Source organism: Nycticebus coucang, chromosome 6, assembly GCF_027406575.1.
Source record: "Nycticebus coucang isolate mNycCou1 chromosome 6, mNycCou1.pri, whole genome shotgun sequence".
In the NCBI taxonomy this organism is placed as follows: domain Eukaryota; kingdom Metazoa; phylum Chordata; class Mammalia; order Primates; family Lorisidae; genus Nycticebus; species Nycticebus coucang.
In genome coordinates this window covers 31,406,052-31,414,777 of record NC_069785.1, presented here as the reverse complement: position 1 = coordinate 31,414,777, position 8,726 = coordinate 31,406,052, and the positions used below count along the sequence as shown (strand labels likewise).

Here is an 8,726-nt window from a genome sequence, read left to right as displayed (position 1 = left end):
CTATGCAACCTAGCAAGACTCTTGTCTCCCCCTGGCAAAAAAAAGAAAAAAAAAAATGTTTACAAAATTAGCCAGACATTGTGGCATATGCCTATAGTCCCAGCTCCTTAGGAGGCTAAGGCAGAAGGATCACTTGAGTGGAGGAGTTCAAGGCTACAGTGAGCTATGATTACACCACTGCACTCTATCCTGGGCAACAGAATGGGATTCCGTTTCAAGAAAAAAACCAAAGTCCTGAACCAACTATTTCATATTACTAGGTAGATAAGAAAACAGCAAAAATATTTACATACCAGTTACTCAAAAAATTAACTATTCTGTATTTCTTGGTGTCTTACGCTGGATCAGAGGTCCTCAAACTTTTTAAACAGGGGGCCAGTTCACTGTCCCTCAGACCATTGGAGGGCTGAACTATAGTTTTAAAAAAAAAACTATGAACAAATTTCTATGCACACTGCACATATCTTATTTTGAAGTAAAAAAACAAAACGGGAACAAATACAATCACACCACCAAATGTGGCCCGCGGGCCATAGTTTGAGGACCCCTGGAACCAAAAATGCCAAAGAGCTTTCCTACCATATTAAAAGATTTTTAAAAAATAATTCCAGGAACAGTTACCTTGTAACATTATGCCATGGTTTGAATGTGTCCCTCAAAAATTCATATTCAGGCTCAGCACCTGTGGCTCAAGCAGCTAAGGCGCCAGCCACATACACCTGAGCTGGCAGGTTTGAATCCAGCCCGGCCTGCCAAACAACAATGACGGCTGCAACCAAAAAATAGCCGGGCATTGTGGCGGGCGCCTGTAGTCCCAGCTATTTGGGAGGCGGAGGCAGGAAAATCGCTTGAGCCCAGGAGTTAGAGGTTGCTGTGAGCTGTGATGTCACAGCACTCTACCCAGGGCGACAGCTTTAGGCTCTGTCTCAAAAAAAAAAAAAATTCATATTCAAACTTAATCCCCAGTGCAACAGTAGTAAGAAGTGATTAATGTAGCAGTATTAATTGTCTTTATGAAGTGATTAAATCCTGAGGATGGAGCCCACATGAACTAGATTAGTGACTTTATAAAGGGCTAGAGCTGTGGTTCTCAACCTTCCTAATGCCTCGACCCTTTAATACAGTTCCTTACGTTGTGGTGACCCCCAATCATAAAATTATTTTCATTACTACTTCATAACTGTAATTTTGCTACTGTTATGAATCGTAATGTAAATATCTGATATGCAGGATGTATTTAGGCGACCCCTGTGAAAGAGTCGCTCAACCCCCCAAAGGGGTCGCAACCCATAGGTTGAGAACCGCTGGGCTAGAGGGAACCAGCTATTCCCTTTTTACCCTTCTGTCCCTTCTGTCATCTGAGGACCCAGCTTTCCAGGTGCCATTTTGGAAGTCGAGTTTTGGCTTTCACCAGGCGCTGAACCTGTTGGCACCTTGCTCTCAGACTTCCAATCTAATAAACCAATACTGAGTCTCATACAATGTGAAATCTATTTTGGATCCTCCATTTTATTCCACCAATCTACTTGTTATTTTTATATCAATACTGTCCTGATTTGCTGTATAGCTTTTGATATTGGAGAAGGCAAGCACATCATTGCTAGTTTTTTTATTTTTCCACACTCAAAAATATATTCCTTGGCTATTATGAAGCCCTTATCTTTTATTTAAACTTCATTCTATACATACATACACATAAGTATTATAATTTCATTAAATTTACTTAATATTTCTTAAGAATATGGTATGTCTTTTCATTTGTTCAGGTTTGTGTAGAATTATTCTCTTTGTAAATATGTTACCTTTCTTGTTAAATGTATACATAAAGCATTATCCAGCTCTTGTTGCTATAGTCCGTGGTGTGAATTCATTGTTTTCCCCATTTACTTATTTACTTATTAATTCTAGTAATATTTTACCAAATCTCTGGAGCTTTATACAATCATATTACCAGCTTGAAGAAATGTGTTTATCTCTTCTTTTCCAATAACTCAACTAGCTATTTAATTTTGTGTTACTGTATTTGCTAGAAAGTCTACAAGATGATGTCAAATAACAAAACAGATATAAAGCGTCCTTATCTGGTTCCTAATTTTAATTGAAACCATATTTCAATTAGTTTTACTTGTGTGTTTGGTAATTGGTTTTTGTTATATTTAAGTAGTCTATCTCCATCCCTATTTTTATAGTTTTAAAATTAAGAATGGCTGTCAAATGCACTAATGTACACAGTTATGATTTAACAATAAAAATAAATAAATAAATAAAAAACCTTAGGAGAAAAAAAAAAGAATGGCTGTCAAAGTTTGTCAAATAACTTTTTTGCATCTATTGACATGATCATATTATTTTTAATTTGTTATTATCATAAATTATGTTGCTAAATTTACTAATATTGAACACAGTTGTATTCCTGAAATAAACTTTTTAGATCATGATTTAATACTCTTTTAAAATACTAGATTGTATTTAGTAGCATTTAATTCGGATTTTTTCTTCATATGCTAAAGCAAACCTGGTACAGGTCTCTCTCTTTTATTTTTAGGTTTTAGGTTAAAAATTATGTCTACTTTACAAAATGAATCAGAGATTTCTGTCATTTTGTATGCCCTGGAATAGTTTAAATAACATTGATATTATCTAGTCTTGAAAGATGACACAGAGATTTCTATCTTTTTCTATGCCCTGGAAGAGTTTAAATAACATTGATATTATCTGGTCTTGAAAGATTACACACAATTTAGCTGTGACTCTATATGGTTATGCCCCTTTTCATTGTTAAATCTTTAATCACCTTTCCAGTCTCTATCACTTGATTGGTCTGTTCAGGCTGCAACATCTTTTTGTTGTTTTTTTTCTGCTTGTCTGTATATTTTGGAAAGGCTGCAACATCTTGATATCTGTTGCTTATCATTTACATTTTGCAAGGAAAATATTTTTTTTAAAAAGAAGATTTTCTTGGCTGGGCATGGTGTCTTATGCCTATAATCCTAGCACTCTGGGAGGCCAAGGCAGGAGAATCCCTTGAGCTCAGGAGTTGAGGACCAGCATGAGCAAGAGTGAGACTCTATCTGTACTAAAAATAGAAAAATTAGCCGACATTGTGGCAGGTGGGTATAGTCCCAGCTACTCAGAAGGATGAGGCAAGAGGATCCCTTGAATCCAGGAGTTTGAGGTTGCTGTGAGCTATGCTGACACCATGGCACTCTAGCCTGAGCAATAGAGTGAGACTCTTGTCTAAAAAAAAAGAAGGATTTTGTTTTTGCCAAAGCATTTCACCTAAGCTCTTATAATTCCTTTAATTTTTCTTAAATCTGTAGTATGTTTCATTTCTGATTTCTAGTCTTACATAAAGAGTTCCTATACCGGGCATAGTAGCAAGTACCTATAATCCCTGCTATTAGGAGGTTAAGGCAGGAGGATTGCTGGAGACCAGGAAGTTAAGGTTATGGTACAACATCATCATGCGTATGAATAGCCACTGCACTCCAGCTTGGGCAACATGGTGAGATCCTGCCTGAAAAGGAAGAAGAGAAGGAAGGTAGGTAGGAAGGAAGGGAGGGAGGAAGATTTTACAAATTAAAAGGAAATATTTCAACAAGGTGAATACTACAGTGAAAATAGGCAAAGGCCAAGCATGAATAATTTACAGAAACAAAGAAATACAAATGGTCAATAAAGAAAGATAAAAAAAAAAATCTACCCAAATATACAGTGTTGTACAAGAAACTATCTGCCCACAGCCCCCTGAAGCCTAGAGAGATATGTAAGGAAAGGACATTGGGAACTGTTGGAGCAGTTGGACATTTCCTCTCACCTCATGAAGGAACAGAGTGGATAATACTTGGGGCTGTCATCCTTAGATTAGACCTGGTCTCTGAAGAATGAATTATCTGTCTAAAAAGGATTCATGTGGAGGATATTGAGATCGGAGGAGAAAATGCTGAGTTTGAAAACACAGAGAAAAATGTTAAGATGCAAGAGGCAGCTCCACCCAGAGGGTGAAATACACTGAAGTCTATCTCTACAAAAGCAAAGAATTGTTTCCATAGGCAAACAAAATGCTTGAGTCATTGTCCTGCCTAGTTCATACCCTCACACCCTAAAAAAAAGTCTAGCTGTTGACAAACTCAGCCAAATTAATACACAGCCAAAGGTCAGCCCTCTAATTTAAGGGAAGGTCCTTTGATAATAATAGACCTGTCCAGCCAGGGAGAAAAACCCACATCAGCTACACTTATTTAACAAAGCATTTATTCATGAATATATGTGGATACCCAAGTACTTCCAGATATATGAATTATGATCAATACTATGAAGAAGGAGTACAAAGATGAACAAGTAGGCAGCTGATATTGGAGAATTCTGAAATTATTCAAGAAATTAAAAATAACTTTTTTTTTTTTTTTGAGGCAGAACCTCACATTGTTGCTCAGGCTTGAGTGCCATGGCATCATAGCTCATAGCAACCTCAAACTCCTGGGTTCAGGCAATTCTTCTGCCTCAGCCTCCCAAAGTAACTCAGACAATAGGCACCTACTGTGATGCCCAGGTAGTTTTTCTATTTTTACTACAGACAAGGTCTCACTCTTGCTCAGGCTGATCTTGAATTCCTGAGCTCAAGAAATCCACCCACCTCAGCCTCCCAGAGTACTAGGATTATAGGCACGAGCCACTAACTTTTCAAATATGTTTTTAATACTCTTATAATAATTGGAATGGGTGTGATATCCATAAAATCAGATAGTCTGAGTGGAAAAAGGAACAATCAGAGAACAAAAATGTTTTCAGGTATTAAAGATAATATTGCCAAAAACTTGTATTGGGCTGCCTGAATAATACAATGAACATAAATCCTTAATTAGAAATTGGAATTAAATTTAATCTCCCTTAATGGATACTAGAATTCAAATACATTAAAAATAAATGTAAGTTTCCGGCAGTATTTCTGAGCACCGCAGCCATGTCCTACCCAGCTGATGACTATGAATCTGAGGTGGCTTATGATCCATATGCCTACCTGAGCAACTATGATATACATACAGGAGATCAAAAGCAGGACCTTCCTTATGAACGTCAGTATGAACAGCAGACCTATCAGGTCATCTCTGAAGTGATCAAAAACTTCATTCAGTATTTCCACAAAACTGTCTCGGATTTGATTGATCAGAAAGTGTATGAGCTACAGGCCAGTCATGTCTCCAGTGATGTCATTGACCAGAAGGTACATGAGATCCAGGACATCTATGAGAACAGCTGGACTCAGCTGACTGAAAGATTCTTCGAGAATACACCTTGGCCGGAGGCTGAAGCCATCGCTCCACAGGTTGGCAATGATGCTGTCTTCCTGATTTTATACAAAGAATTATACTACAGGCACATATATGCCAAAGTCAGTGGGGAACCCTCCTTGGAGCAAAGGTTTGAAACTTACTACAACTACTGCAATCTCTTCAATTACATTCTCAGTGCTGATGGTCCTGCTCCCCTTGAAATATCCAATCAGTGGCCCTGGGGTATCATTGATGAGTTCATCTATCAGTTTCAGTCATTTAGTCAGTACCGCTGTAAGACTGCCAAGAAGTCAGAGGAGGAGATTGACTTCCTTCGTTCCAATCCCCAAATCTGGAATGTTCACAGTGTCCTCAATGTCCTCCATTCCTTAGTAGACAAAGCCAACATCACCGGCAGTTGGAGGTATACACAAGTGGAGGTGACCCTGAGAGTGTGGCTGGGGAGCATGGACAGCACTTCCTTACTAGATGCTTGGTTACTTCAGCCTGGTGGGGCTTCTGCGCCTGCACTCCTTGTTGGGGAATTACTACCAAGCCATCAAAGTGTTGTAGAATATTGAACTGAATAAGAAGAGCATGTATTCCTGTGCACCAGAGTGCCAAGTTATGACATACTATTACATTGGTTTTGCGTATTTGATGATGCGTCGCTACCAGGATGCCGTCCGGGTCTTTGCCAACATTCTCCTCTACATCCAAAGGACCAAGAGTATGTTCCAGAGGACCACTTATAAGTATGAGATGATTCATAAGCAAAATGAGCAGATGCACGCACTGCTGGCCATCGCCCTCACTCTGCATATCGATGAGAACATATCGATACCCCATGCATATCGATGAGAACATTCACCTCCAGCTGCAGGAGAAGTATGGGGTTCATGCCCTCCGTTCTCCGCTTGGGTTCCTGGAATGTGGTGATGTTTGTAACCTATGAGCAGCTGAAACGGGCCCTCACGGCTGCCTGCACTTCACATGAGGCTCCCTGTCGAGTCTCTTGTGCTGTTGACTTGATCACCTCTGGCTTTGGCTCCAGCTGGGCCCTGTTTTCCTTTTCCTCTTTTCCTCTTTCCCTTTCCTCCTTCCCCGCCTCTTTCCTTCACTCCTTCTTTTCCCCACCACCTCCCTTTCCTCACATTCTCAGCCCCTTCCTCATCTCCCCATTGTCTCTCAGTGCTGTTGGAGCTGAGCCCATTCAACAGCACGGGAGGATCCCAAAGCCCTAGTTCCTTAAAAATAGCCCAAATCTTCATCATACCCCCAGCCTGCATGTCCCTCATAAAGCAATCTCAACCTTGAAAAAAAAAAAAAAGAAGAAGAAGAAAGAAAGAAAAATCTCCATACTACTTTAAGGTTTTTATTTTTTTTTTGGCTGGGGCTGGGTTTGAACCCACCACCTCCAAGCATATGGAACCAGCACCCTACTCCTTGAGCCACAGGCACTGCCCTAAGGTTTTTATTTTTAAAAATCCAGATGCTAGGCTTGGCGCCTGTGGCTCAAGCGGCTAAGGAGCCAGCCACCTACACCTGAGCTGGCAGGTTCGAATCCAGCCCGGTCCTGCCAAACAACAATGACAGCTGCAACCAAAAAATAGCCGGGCATTGCGGCAGGCGCCTGTAGTCCCAGCTACTTGGGAGGCAGAGGCAGGAGAATCACTTGAGTTGGAGGTTGCTGTAAGCAGTGATGCCACAGCACTCTACCCAGGGTGACAGCTTGAGGCTCTGTCTCAAAAAAAAAGAAAGAAAAAAATCCAGATGCTAAATAACATCCACATCAGGATCCATTTTCTAAAAATCTGTGGTAAGTATAAATGTGTGATGTCCAAAGTAACATATTCCAAAATGTTAATAATTATTGCATCTAGGTGATAAGAGTGCAAGTGATTTTTATTTTGCTCTTTTTGCTTGTCTAGATTTTCCAAAATTTCCTCTGAAGAACATAAATTATTTTGTATTAAAAAGAAAACAAAAATGTTATTTTAATATACTTTTCCTTACTTAATTCATTCTGCATTTCTCCTGATTGAAATAAGGCCACATAGATTTTATTTGTCATTCTTGTCACAATTGAATATTTATTTGAGTCAAAATCTGTTTGACATCACCCTCAAATCAAAGTCAGGAACAGAGATGTCCTTCAACCCACCGTGATAAGGAAAACACAGTTTCATAGCTAAAGGAAGATAAAGAGAACATCATTTTTCTGCTACCTAGTGCAGCGGTGACATCGATTTCTGAAGCCAAGGACAGGAGAATCTAAATCATCAGAGCTTGACAACAAAGCACAGCTGAGTTCATTGTGGACTCATTCAATGAGGGATGCTCATTTCAAATTGCTTTGGGAAGGCAAAGTTACTGCTGCTAAATTTTGTAACATCTAAAAAATCTGTGACTTTCCCAGTCATAAAGAACAGTCCTGTAAACCTTGATAAGAAAGTTTACATCGACTTCACCATTACAACAGATTTAAAGGTGAGAAAACAAAGGCTAAAGCAGTAGGGGCTAACACTCTAGTGAAAGTTTCCATCTAAGTCATTTTTGTTATCTCAAAGCAAGCATGAAGGCCATCGAGACTTTTCCTCTGATTTCAGACATTTTATTTCACACAAAAGGCTGCTCTGTACTTCAGAATTCAAGAAGACACTTCAAAGGTAACCACAACATACTTCTATCCAATTTCATTTGTATTTTTTGGCCTTGACCTATCTAAACTTAATCAGATAATTCTGAGAACTAGAAGTCATTCAGAAAAGCAAACTAGTGTTTACACCAAACTGAGAAATTCTACAACGAGAAGTGTGGGAGTAATAATAATGGTAGCATTTATTGAACTTTTGCAATGCATCAGGTACTCTATTAACTACTTCACATGTACCTTCCTCATTTGATACTCACAAAACCTTATGACATAGGCAATAATATTATCTACAAGTGGTAGATTGTGTTTTCTAAGTATGGCCACAGAATTATCTCCTGTTCCAAATATTTTCTTTTCTTTTTTTTTTTTTGGAGATGGAGTCTTACTGTGTCACCCTCAGTAGAGTGCCATGAAGTCACAGCTCACAGCAACCTCAAACTCTTGGGCTTAAGTGATTCTCTTGCCTCAGCCTCCCAAGTAGCTGAGACTATGGCACCCACTACAACACCCGGCTATTTTTGGCTGTAGTTATCATTGTTGTTCTTTTTTAGGAGATTCAGGCCAGGTTCAAACCCACCAGCCCTGGTGTATGTGGCCAGGGCCCTAGCCACTGAGCTACAGGCAATGAGCCCCAAATACTTTTCTATATGTGACCTTAACACTCCTCCTACCAGGGCGGCGCCTGTGGCTCAAAGGGGTAGAGCGCCAGTCCCATATGCCGAAGATGGCGGGTTCAAACCCAGCCCCGGCCAAAAAAAAAAAAAAAAAAAAGAAATCTCAGCCAACACTCCTCCTAC

The 8,726-nt window shown here is 39.6% G+C and overlaps 1 pseudogene; it reads left to right on the top strand.

The window, feature by feature from the left end:
- Window positions 1–4,939: 4,939 nt before the first annotated feature.
- LOC128588619 (eukaryotic translation initiation factor 3 subunit L-like) lies at window positions 4,940–6,228 on the top strand (annotated as a pseudogene).
- Window positions 6,229–8,726: the final 2,498 nt, after the last annotated feature.